General features: G+C 46.4%; 1 pseudogene; it reads left to right on the top strand.

Annotated features, from left to right (window-relative positions):
* The first annotated feature begins 325 nt into the window (after positions 1–325).
* On the top strand, positions 326–12,125 carry LOC140644623 (uncharacterized; annotated as a pseudogene).
* The last annotated feature ends 1,318 nt before the right edge of the window (positions 12,126–13,443 follow it).

Here is a 13,443-nt window from a genome sequence, read left to right as displayed (position 1 = left end):
TGCCTGGGGCAGTGGGTTTCTCAGTGCTGTGGGGCACACTGCCAATACATTTTCACTACCACTCTGCCAAGGCAATACCATAGACCAGTTCTTCTGTGAACTTCCCCAGATTCTCAAGCTCTCCTGCTCAGACGATTACCTCAGGGAAGTTGGGCTTCTTGTCTTTTGTTTATGTTCAGGTATTGGGTGTTTTATTTTCATTGTTCTGTCCTGTGTGCAGATCTTCAGGGCTGTGCTGAGGATCCCCTCTGAGCAGGGACGGCACAAAGCCTTTTCCACGTGCCTCCCTCACCTGGCCGTGGTCTCCCTCTTTATCAGCACTGCCATGTCTGCCTACCTGAAGCCCCCCTCCTTCTCCTCCCACTCCCTGAATCTGGTGGTAGCAGTTCTGTACTCGGTAGTGCCTCCAGCTGCGAACCCCTCATCTACAGCATGAGGAACCAGGAGCTCAAGCATTCCCTGAGGAAACTGATTTTATGGACATTTTTCTGTAGTCATAAAGTTCCCATCACTCACCACAAATGACTCCCAATGCATCCTGTTCCAGGCTTGTGTTTTGTTTGTTTGCATTATCATGATGATTTCTTTTCATGGAATTATTTTTACTGTTTGTGCTTCTCGTGTGCGTACAGAAAAATGTGGATTCCTCCCACTGCTAAAGAAGAACAAACCTTTTCTGTCTCACATGGAGCCTGTATGAATGTACGTCCAAGAGTGGGTCAGCGCAGACTCTTATAGCATCTCTGTAATAAAATGGGAACACCCCAGTGCACTGTCTGAAGGCTGGTCTCTTCTTCCAGATCTGGTGCCAAGAATAGTGCCAAGGAATTGCTCCCCAGAAGGGACTCTTTCTCCTTGGTTTCAGGAGCATAAAGCTCATTGTGACATTGTGACCTGTCAGAGACCAAGGCCAGGATGGTCAATGGTCACTTCATTACATACCCAGGGCTGTCCCACAGGTGACATGCAGATGATGTCCTTAAGGAGGTGAATCTCAAGCTGACTGGAGAACCCAGGGGATCTCCAGGGACAGCATGTGCTTGGGGTGTGAAGTGACTAGAGCCCCACAAAGTGAGAGATCTCTCAAGATGGAATCCCCCAAAGGAAAACCATCAAATCCAGGTATGTGCAGGCAAACAAGGACTCTGTAATCCCAGGAGAGGCAGTGGGAACCTGTCAGGCACAGGGAAGGGAAGCTGGGGAGGGATTCATGTCACCGTTAGTGAAGCTGCTGGATGGAGAGGTACACCTGGACACATCTACAGCCATTGGAAATGCACCATCATCCCTTCAAACACCTGCCACATCCACAGAGCCCGGGGAGGGGGACTAGCATCAGTGTGATCCCCAGCGGGCTGGGTCTGCTTCCCACCCTGACCAGTATGGCCATGCGGAGTCACCCCGTGGGCACCACGGCCCACTCGCTCTGCAGAGCAACACCACCAGCTCGGGGTCTGTGGGGAGCACAGGGAGGGCCACTCACCATCATCCAGTGAGAGCTGATCTTTGAAATCTGACCAGCCCCATCCTCCTGCTGGGATCAGGGTCTATACTGGCAGAATCATAGAATCATAGAAGAGTTTGGGTTGGAAAGGACCTTTAAAGATCATCTAGTTCCAGCACTCCTCCTGAGAGTCCAACACTGTCCAGGGTGTTGTGGTTTAGCCCCAGTCGGCAATTAAGTACCACAGAGCCGCTCGCTCAACCTCCCCCACAGTGGGATGGAGGAGAGAACCGGAAGAGCAAAAGTAAGAAAACCTGTGGGTTGAGATAAGAACAGTTTAATAATTGGAACAATAATAATAACAATAATAACAACAACAACAGTAATAATAACAATTGTAATGAGAAGGAAAGCAACAAGAGAGCGAGAGAGGAACAAAACCAGGGCGGGGGCGGGGGGGAAGTGATACAACCGCTCACCACCCACCAACAGATGCCCAGCCATTCCCTGAGCAGCAATCGCTACCCCCCGGCCAACTCCCCCCCAGTTTCTATGCTGAGCAGGACATCATATGGTACGGAATAGCCCTTTGGTCAGTTTGGATCAACTATCCTGGCTGTGCCCCCTCCCAGTTTCTTGTGCACCTGGCAGAGCATGGGAAGCTGAAAAGCCCTTGACCAGTGTAAACACCACTTAGCAACAACCAAAACATCAGCGTGTTATCAATAATATTCTCATACTAAAATCCAAAACACAGCACTATACCAGCTACTAGGAAGAAATTTAACTCTATCCCAGCCGAAACCAGGACAGTATCCACCCCTTATTCTATACCATCTACGTCATGCCCAGGTTCTACCCTTTCTAATACATTCCAGTTAATCACCGCCACTTTTCCTGCCTTTTGATATATACACACAGATATCATTCCCTTGCTCTATGGGCCATCCTTCTAAATGTCCGTTGAGTTCATTTAGTCCATGACTTTGGGCTCCATCTGTCATAACAGTCCTTCAGGGCAGGAGAGATGCTGTGTGCTGTTGGATTGTTGCACGCTGAAGCCAGTTCTGGTTCCATCACTGCTGCACTTTGCTTGGTTTCATCAAAGTTCATTCTTCATTAATCTGGGTGATTCTTACTGAAATACCGTTGATATGGTGTATAGGAACCATAAACGTGATGACATACAGTATTATATAGCAATTAACATCATACCATTTAGTTCATTGGCTATTCTCACCCCAAATCAAATCCCCTTGAGGTACACAGCGGACTTCCCCATCCTTTCGCATTACCCACCAAGTGCACCCAGGTCCTTGAGCAAAAGCAATCCCACGAATGAGCTTGCCTTTGCCCGGGGCAGGAGTAACCCAGACTGTCTTCCCCAGCATGTTTTTTATGTGCTTTACAGGGACTTTATCCCCTTCATCAGTGCGTAAAAGTTTTGATTAGGCGGGGCCAGCTCGATTGACAGATCCCCTACTGTTGACTAGCCAGGTGGCCTTTGCTAAATGTGTATCCCAATGTTTGAATGTCCCACCACCCATTGCTCGCAGTGTAGTCTTTAACAGTCCATTGTATCGTTCGATTTTCCTGGAGGCTGGTGCCTGAGAGGGGATGTGATATACCCACTCAATGCCATGCTCTTTGGCCCTGGTGTCTATGAGGTGGTTTCAAAAATGAGTCCCGTTGTCTGACTCAATTCTTTCTGGGGTTCCATGTCACCATAAGACTTGTTTTTCAAGGCCCAAGATAGTATTCTGGGTGGTGGCATGGGGTACAGGATGTGTTTCCAGCCATCCAGTGGTTGCTTCCACCATTGTAAGCAGATAGTGCTTGCCTTGGCGGGTTTGTGGGAGTGTGATATAATCGATCTGCCAGGCCTCCCCAGATTTGTATTTCAGCCATCGCCCTCCATACCACAGAGGCTTTAACCACTTGGCTTGTTTAATTGCAGCGCACGTTTCACATTCATGGATAACCTGTGCAATAGTGTCCATGGTCAAGTCCACCCCTCGATCACGAGCCCATCTATATGTTGCATCTCTTCCTTGATGGCCTGAGGTGTCATGGGCCCACCAAGCTATAAATAATTTACCCTTATGTTGCCAGTCCAGATCCACCTGAGCCACTTCAATCTTAGCAGCCTGGTCCACCTGCTGGTTGTTTTGATGTTCCTCAGTGGCCCGACTCTTGGGTACGTGAGCATCTATGTGACATACTTTTACAACCAGGTTCTCTACCCAGGCAGCAATGTTCTGACACATGCTGCAGCCCATATGGGTTTGCCTCTGCGCTGCCAAAGGGATTGAGAAAAACACATTAGCGATATCAATTGTAGCATACCATTTGGCTGCTTTTGACTCCAGTTCGTACTGAAGTTCCAGCATGTCCAGAACGGCAGCACTCAGCGGTGGTGTGACGACTCAGGCCACAATAGTCTACTGTCAGTCTCCACTCTCCATTAGATTTTTGCACTGGCCATATAGGACTGTTAAAAGGTGTATGAGTCTTACTGATCACTCCTTGGCTCTCCAGTCAATGAATCAGTTTATGGATGGGAATCAGGAAGTCTCGGTTGGTGCGATATTGCCTCCGGTGCACCGTTGTGGTAGCAATTGGCACCTGTTGTTCTTCAACCCTCAGCAACCCCACAACAGAAGGGTCCTCTGAGGGACCAGGCAAGGTAGACAGCTCTTTAATTTCCTCCGTCTCCAAGGCAGCTATACCAAAAGCCCACCAGTACCCTTTGGGGTCCTTGAAATACCCTCTCCTGAGGTAGTGTTGCGTTAAGAGTTACTGTCACATACAAATAGGAGTCTGAGGAGTGGCTGGGGGGGGAAACCCTCCCGTTGAGTCACGAGGTTCAGACAGGACCCCCTTGCTTTCTAAACTCCTCCTCCGAGAGGAGTCTAGGTGCGGCTAGGTCCAGTCTTAGTCTCAGACTTGGTCAACGGTTTATTTTCTAAAGGACTGTGTGTATAGCCACTTATTAGCTCAGGGCTTTCGCTAAGGCGACAGCACTAATTTTTACACCCCCCAGTCTGGTTGTGTTGAAGGAACTATCACGGCCAGAGCAGTGAAGAGTGCAGTTTATTAGAGCAACAGACACACAGATTCTTTGGATTACCGGTGATAAATTCACTGTCTGCAAAGCACATGCAAATACCAAGAATATGAGTATGAATAACACGGCCGGACACAAACATGTATATAACACGGCTGGACACAAACGCGTATATCGAGAATATGAGTAACACGGCCGGACACAAACGCGTTAAAGATAATAAAGCGACTCTATATAGAGAGAGATTTCTAAGTTTTCCGGGGAGGCACTTGATATAACCAAGTGTTCGACTCTTACCCAAAGGCGTCCCGATGGGGGGGGGAAGACAGGCTCAGCTCGTCGCCTGATCCCAAACGTCAGAGTGGTACACGATGGTGTCTTCCCTAACATTCTCTTTCTCTTAAACCATTTTATACTATCTTTCACCTTTTGGGTGGAGCTTGAGTGACTCTAGTCATACAGACCTTTGTTTAGGATTGGTGTAAAGTTTTCTCGCTTTGCTTTTAAAGGTATAAGCTAGAAAAATTCAGTGCGCAAGCTCAGTGAGGGGTGCTTGCACCTCGGAGGTGGGTAGCTTTTGGGATGGAGGTGTGTTTTGGTATTATAATGATGTTATAATGAGCAAAGTTTACCAAAAGGACAGCATTTTGTCAAAAACGGGGCAGGCTGTTGGCCCAGGATAGTAAATATGCAGCTTATCAGTTCCATGACACCTTTAAGTTCCCTTATTATTGCAGAGCCTGGCCGCGGCATCTCCACACCGCTCCACCCTCCGGGCAGCGCCTTTTAGAGTCAGCACACCAAGTTCCCCTGGCGTTACCAACATCTAAGGTTGCAGGCCTAGGGAACTCCCATGGAATGGATTCCTTACATGTCAGCTGCATTCCACCTGGGGAGCTTCTTCAATGCTGTGCCTTACCTAAAAGTGTGAATATAAGTTCTAATTTTTTAAGTCACCTCAGCCATTATCCCACACCTGCCTGTCCAGCAAGTGGAATCCTATCCATGGATAAATAATAATGGCCCATATATTTTGGTGCCAGTTGGTCCTTGATGACAATTGGTAAAATTCCTAACAGATACGGGAGTGCAAATTTCAATAATAACACACAGGATGCCAAGATGCTGGCTGGATGACCTGGACGGCAAAGAGTTCAAATTACCAAAGTGAATGGAACAAGAACTATATGCCAAACTGCAAAAGTTAATTTATGGCTCCCAGGTGAGAAGCGCATGTTGCCTACTCGCTTTGCAGTTAAAGATCACAATGAAACTATTTTGGGTTTCAGTGTTTTCAACAGCCAAACCTGGTGCCTGCCGGAGGGCAGTGTGTGGTCCTTTGGTTCAAAAATCAACCCTAACCCTGATAAAAATCAGGAGGCTGCAGTGCGTGTACTCCGTGCAGCCCCTGCACTCCCTGATTCAAAGACTCCTAATGTACCACAATATCTGATTTCTGCTGCAGCACAAAACGGAATTTCTGAAGTAACAGCAGACTCGGAAAAACAGCGCATTATTTCCACAAACCACTCCCCATACAATTCACCAGCCTGGCCAATCCGAAAACCGGACGGGAGATGGCGTCTGACAATTGATCATCGGCGCCGAGATGCCAACACAGCTCTGCTAACAGCTGCAGTACCCGATACTGCAACTTTAACAGACACGCTACAAGCGGCCGCACACCCATGGATGGCAGTGCTAGGTCTGAAAGATAATGTTCTTTATGGTCCCCTTGCAGAAGGAAGATAGAGAGAAAGTTGCTTTTACTTGGAAAGGTATACAACACACCTTCAACGGACTCCCACAGGGGTATAAACATTCCCCCACGATTGCTCATGCTGCACTTGCTGAACTTTTACAGTCAGTCTCACTCCCTCAAGATGTGAAACTATACCAAGATATAGATGATATCCTAATCGGAGGGGCCTCCCCTGAAAGGGTGGGGGAAGCACCAGCAGCAGCAGCGTGGCAAACACTACATAAAGCAGAAGTTGAAATCCCACCCAAAAAATGTCAGGGACCGAGTGGAGAAGTAAAAGTTTTAGGTACGTGGTGGATTGCAGGTAGTGCAGCAATCCCATCGGACACCCTAAGCAAAACAGAACGGTTACAGATGCCCCAATCTAGGAAAGAAGTACAACAGCTTACGGGTACTTTAGGCTACTGGAGGAAACAAACACATATCTGCATTTTCTATCATTGCTCGCCCGCTATACTCACTTCTACGAAAAGGAAAACCGTGGAAATGGAACCCAGAACATGAAGAGGCAGGCAAAACTCTAATACAGGAATTAAAGGCATATCCATCACTGGGGCCAGCACACCCCCGTGAACCTATTATAGCAGAATGGGGTTTTGCAGAACACGGTACTTACTGCAATCTATTCCAGACTGGGCCCAATGGACCAAAAAGAGCCTTAACGTTTAGCTCGACTGCATTTAAAGAGACAGAAGAGAGATATTCCGAGTGGGAAAAGGGACTTTTGTCTTTAGTCTGAGCAGTTAAACAAGTGGAGCCACTGTTTGGGGTAACCTGTCCAGAAAAGCCCCGCCGAGACCTGTATTGTTTTCCCTTTCCAGGAATGATACCGGGAACGATGCCAGCACACGTCCCCTGGAGATTGGGTCAGCCATCGAAGGATTGCTTATCCTTCTCACAGAAGCAATCATCGTCAGCATGAACCAAATTTGGCTTACACGCCAAGAAGCCCGATGCACGGGATGGAGACCCTGACTTCCTTTATTTGTGCTAATCAATATGGTGACTATAGAACGTTCGGCACCATACATAGTTCTCAGTTGTGGGTGCAATCTACTGTAACAGCAGTTATAAGGGAAGGCCATGAGGGCACCTTGCCCACTGAAATTTGAAAAGTAATTTGGGATAATGCGACTCAATTCAAAAAAGATTTCCAATCTTGGTGGCACCCTGTTAATTTCACTTATGTCCCCACCGACAGTAAAGCCACACTTTTGGTTTAACAATACACAATGCTTCAGTATACACCATATACCAAATAATTGCACTGAGATTAAATCTCAGTGGAACTGTCCTCCATCCGTTAGTACACAGAGTATGGGCCCAACAAAATGGGAACAAATGGCAAACTATGGATGATGATGCATGTGTTGTACGGGAACAACAGAGATTTATTTGTGAAACTAATACCATTAAGGCCCAAGACATTTGTCTTGACACAGAACAACGTGTTTGTCATTTTGAAATACATCCTAATGAAACCCCTGAAATTGTACTTGTATACACTGGAAACGGATGTGTTTGTATGAGAACCCTTTGTGATTCTGTATTTATAGACAATACCACTGTAGATACATACAATCACTCAAATAGCTGTATTTGTGATTTTACCAAAATTATGGGATGCAACTTTAACTATTCAGCTCCTGTCACAACCCACCAACTGCTACAATCTATCTATACATTTCATCAAGATTTGTTGCCTACCCGTATTGGAATGAATCTCACATTGGTGAGAAAACTGTTGCACCCTGATGACCTGAGTCCATGACTAAAACAAATTCGAAGCAACGGACAAAGAAGCCTGATTACCATCCATCATGATGCAGAAGAGATACCCCACGTCCTAGCAAGAGTGAAGAAAGAAGGAGAACATCCCTGGTGGGAAACGCTTTTTGGATGGTCCCCAACAGCAACTGGAATTTTGCATTTGATGCTGCATCCAATTGCAGTTCTGTTCGTTTTAACCTTATTATGTGTATTGCTTATAATCGTTCTGTATATCAGAGTTTGGCAAAAAATGACACAAATTACATCAATCCAGCATGTAAAACGTACACAATCAACTGATACTATATGTAAAATGGTATATAACTAACATTAATTAAGATACTTAAACTAAACGGCTTACCAAATAATTGGACTCTTACCACTGAGCTGCAATACGCCACGTATTGATGATGTAGAGGCAAGAGGTGACCGTACTACCACTCTGTGAGTCGATAAAGTGGATTGACTGTAGTCATGGGCCGCAGTGTGACGGATGTTGTTTACGTTTGCAGTCTCTTCTTTTTAAATACAGAATTCAAGTCGTTTAAATGGAAATGGACTCCTAAAAGAGGATCCAAATACCGTTGGTGTCACCCTTAAAAGGCCGCCTTCAGCTCCACCAACAGCTTGCGTTCAAAACTGGGCAATTCCCAGGCCTTCAATTACTGATGCATCAAAAAATGAGAAGATTGCTACCAGTATGCATAATAAATTGCCTGCACGTCAGACTGTGTCGCAACCTGACTGTCTTAGCAGTACTGTGGAGAATGAGGACCAAAGCAAGCCTGTTCCTTCATCCACAGTTACTAATGCTTCTGCAGCAGAGCCTACCTCAAACGCATCTACAATGTCGGTTGCTACTAACATTTCCAAACAGGAAGTTCCTGATGAAATTGTTGTTGAGCCAGCAGTGAATGGAAATCCTAAACTCAGCTCTGATAACGCAGTTCCTTATGGTGCAGAATCTTCAGGAAAATCTGAGGAGTCGAAGGGCTTGTTTAAGAGGAATTGCAACATAATACCTTCTAATGGAATTTTGATTGGAAAGGTGGTCCGTACCTTGCAGAATTCCCATTCTCCCTGTCAGAACGCTGAAGAAGAAAGATCCCAGCACGAGCTGACAAAAAATGGTTCACTTAACGGTGCTATTAGTTTAGATAATGAATCTAAAGAAAATGGACGGAAACTTGATGACTCCACTTGCCAAGTCCAACCTGTTAAACCTTCTGAGGTTTTCTTTCCTAAAACAAATGGATTGCTTGAAACACTGAGTTATGTTTGTTGCATCCAGAATTTCTCACCTAGGATGTATCTGGTATTCAGGAGCATTTTAATGTTCCTAACTCGTGAAATACCGAGAAAATGCACAGCACAAATTTCATCATAACACGTTGTGCTATTATCCCATTCAAATTTGCAGAGCTGAGCTGACATATGACAACATGTCAACTTAAGAGAAGTTCAGCTGAGATAATACTTCAGAAGTTTCATCAAGTATATTTGCGGGGGGGGAGGTGAGCGGCATGATGTGTAAACTGGGGACAGCGCATATAACTCAACGTGATCTTGTTTAACATCCAATGTAGAAATTTTGCCACCGGTAGTTTTCTACTACAGATAGTATTTTTTCTGTCTGTGAACTTCTACGTTTTAATTGTAGATGCCTATAGCTTTGTCGCCGCTTCTGCAAGAAATAAGCTTAGAATCTCTCACATGCAGCTAGTTGAACAGCTTGTCAGAGGAAGTAAGGTAAAATGAGTACCCTCTGCTTAAAACAATGTTTCATACAGGTTTATCATTGTTTTACCTGTCTACTGGTACTATTTAATAGAAAGATTTAAATCAGTACAGAGAATTCAACACCGTGCATCTAGTGTTGCAAACATCAGCACGGAGCATATATTATTCTGATATTAAATATCAGAGGCAGATGCCTCTTGGAAAACTTTTGTTTCTTCATAGAATATTTTTCCATTTTTTTCCATTGTCTGCAATACTTGTTCTTGTCCTTTTCCCCTTTTTTTTCATCCTAGGATATGTGAATGTAAGTTCCCACCATCTGCTGTCCCATTTGGGAAACAGAGGGAAATCCATGCGTTTCCTTTTTTCTAGTTGGTGGCAGAGCAAATCTAGTGGTTTTGGCTATTGATGTGATTCAGAGCAGCAAGTGGAGGGAGACATGCATTGGGTGTGGGGTTTTTAATGCAATACTTGCAGAAGCAAGAGAAAAAAACCCACCTTCTCTGGGAGCTGAGGAAGGTGTAATAATAGGTTTCTAAAGGGAATGTCTTTCAGAGTTTTCCAGTAGCCACCAATTTTTTTACTTAAGGGGATTTTACTCCTAACATCCATCTTTTAGATGGACTTTTCAAGTGAAAAATGTGTTTTTATTTTGCGCAGTGCCCCTGGACCTCAGAAATCTTCTGAGCATGATGCTCGTATGGAAACTGTAGTGATGGAAGCACTGTTTGCCTATGAAGAATCCAGGAGAGTTCCTTCCAACTTTAGCTGTGAGGTTGAGAATCTTTTTACTCAATCAGGTTCTGAAACCATTTCTGACAAAGAAGAAGTTGCTGAAAGTATTGTAACAAAAGTTGATAATGCGCGTCACAATATCAATGGTCAGCACAAGGTCAGGAGAAAATCCTGGGACACTGAAGATGAATTCCTTGGGCAGTGTGAGTCTGAAGACAGTAGAGACAAAGAGAAACCAAGAAAATCAAAAGAACCTGAACCTGAACTCATTTCAACAGAAAATCCTTTGTCAACCAAAGGGTCTCTGGAGAGCAAAGAGACATTAGGGCAAGCTTCCTCTATGAAGTCTGACATGGGATGTATTTCTCAAAACCTTGCACCTCTAGAGATTACAGATAAATGCCAAGATACAGAGGACATTTCTAATAACGATGTAGAGGAACCACCTGTTAATGACTCTTCTATTACGAAGCTGGATAAAGGTTTGGAGAGTCAGAGAAAGTCCTCTCACTGTGATAAAGACTTTGACAAATCGAGTCAAGCTTACAGCAACAGGTCACATAAGGATTTTCACTGCAAAAGCAGATGGCCTCACAACGCACTCTCTAGAGGGGAAGATGTACATCGCTTTAGCAGCCACAGAGCAAACTTAACATCATTGTTCGGTACCTCAGCAGCAATCTGCAAAATATTCTCGTGACAGGCATGCACTTCCACCTGTGTCAGCTCATTCAAATTTTGAGGACTCTTCCCAGGAAAACGAAAAACTAAGAAATGGCAAAAGAAAATATAGCCACACAAGGAAGTGGAAGTGAAATAGAATGAAATGCCAAAAGATAGGTGACCAAAGAATGAAAAAATATAAGAAGGTCAAGAAGAAAAAGAAGTCCAAAGGCAAACATCGAGAGAAGGATTACAAGTAAGCAAGGATTCCAACATAATCAGCAATTTGTTCCTAATTCTTTTCTGGGTGTTTCTCATGTCTGCCTGTTTTTCACAGTTGTGTCACAGTTATTTATATAGCATAATCTGTCTGGGGATCACGTCATTAGGTTGGTCAAGTGAAGACAGGCAAGATATTGCTGAATTGTGTTAGAACACTAGATCTGGACCACGTAGTTAGAATCACATCTGCACACTGTTCTTCATTAGGTTACAACAATATTTTTTTTTAATTCCACATATTCCACAACTAGCCACTGTTAATGATTTGTGTAAAACCAGGACCTGTTGTCCTTCAGTCTGTGGGCCCCAGTTTGCTGCACCTCTAGTAAGTTAGATGTGCAGAAATTACCACAAAGTAGCTGACAGGCTGCAAGTCATCACCTGTGGTAAAATAAATATCGTTTCTTATATGCATAAAGTGCCACATTTGTTTTTCTATTTTTAACTTGCATGTTTCCTTCACACTTTATCATTTGGATTTCTCTGTGCTCCACTTTCGCAATGACAATCGCAAATGTAAGAAAAAGAAGAAAAAGAAGAAACATATCGGGAAACTGAAGGGCTTCTTGGAATATTTAGGTCCTCATTTCCAGAAGAAAACACGGGAGAAGAAGGAAGAATCCTGTCCTCCAGGCGGCAATTTATGTGAGCAACACACATAAAACCCCCTCAAAACCTCCCCCAGAACCGGGGATCCGACGTTTCCCCCCCCAATAAATACTGACAAACAATCATGGCTCCTCTCCGGTCACGCTGTCCCCGCTGACGCTTTAAAGCCCTCTGCCGGAGGCTATGCCCCTTTTCACTCCCGCCATCACTCACACCCTCCTGCTCTGCACCCTTTATTTGCATACAGGGGGGACGACAATTTGAGGGGAGGGTCCAGGGAGGTCTCAGGGAGAGACCATGTCACAGCCCAATTGGGGGACCCCGAATGTGGCTTTACACAAGGTTCTTATGCCCTCCAGTCGTTCAGGTACACGATGAATTGACTAATCACTAGCACCCGCGCACCGGTTACTAATCATAGTCAAACTTTGCAAAGCAACTCTAGTTTTGCAGCATTCTTGCTGCTTGTCTGTTGATCCAGATGTCCCTGGAATCAGACTTGCTGGAGTTACTGGCTGCGCCTGTATCCCATGGGGGGCCAGACCCCATGGGAGGGGCTGCTGCATGAGCCGCAGATCAGTGTGGGCAGGGGCAATGCGGGGTAGACGCAATCATCGCTCTGGTACACGGGAGACCCCTCCGCCATGATGGCACAGGCCCTGGGGCCCCTGACTGCCACTTCCGCTTCCGACACCTTGACGCTGTGCGCCCACTGGCCCCGCCCCCAGAGAGCAGGCCACGCCCCCTGCCCAGCAGTGGCTGCAGTCCCGGTACCACTTCGTGGTTCCTAAAAGGAACCACTGCCCGGAACCAGCATCCCCACCCCAGCCTGGTACCGCCTGGTACCACCACCTCTACCCCATCCTGCTGCTGACAGCCCCACCACTGGCATCCCCACCTCCACCTGGAACCGGCGTCCCCAGGAACTGCATCCCCGCCCCGGGGATGAGGACGCCCCGCACCGACCTCAGGGCGCACTTGCTGATATCCATCCGCAGTTTCCACCCGCTGGGGCAAAGAGTGAAGGTGGTGGGGCTGGTGTGCCAACTGCCCCACCACCCGGAGCCCCAAGCTGGCCCCAGCGTGCACTCCAGGGTCCCCAGTCCCCTGCTGGTGGCCCCGAGACCCAGCACGGGGCCAGCTGCCTCCAAGCCCCCTGCTGATGGCAAGAAGGAGACGGCACTGGTGGCGGCATTGAGCAGAAAGGCACGCACTGGGATGGCTGACAAACCCAAGCAGCCGAGCTGGCTGCGCCTGTTGCCGACGGGGGGGCCAAACCCCATGGGAGGGGCTGCCGCAGCAGCTGCGCATGCTGCTGCAGCTGCCGCGCCCTCCCGCCAACTCCCTGCTATCCCTTGGGTCCTGGGGGTG

This window comes from Ciconia boyciana, chromosome 28 (genome assembly GCF_034638445.1).
Source record: "Ciconia boyciana chromosome 28, ASM3463844v1, whole genome shotgun sequence".
In the NCBI taxonomy this organism is placed as follows: Eukaryota; Metazoa; Chordata; class Aves; order Ciconiiformes; family Ciconiidae; genus Ciconia; species Ciconia boyciana.
The sequence above is the reverse complement of the archived record's forward strand: the minus strand, read 5'-3'. Positions and strand labels throughout refer to the sequence as shown.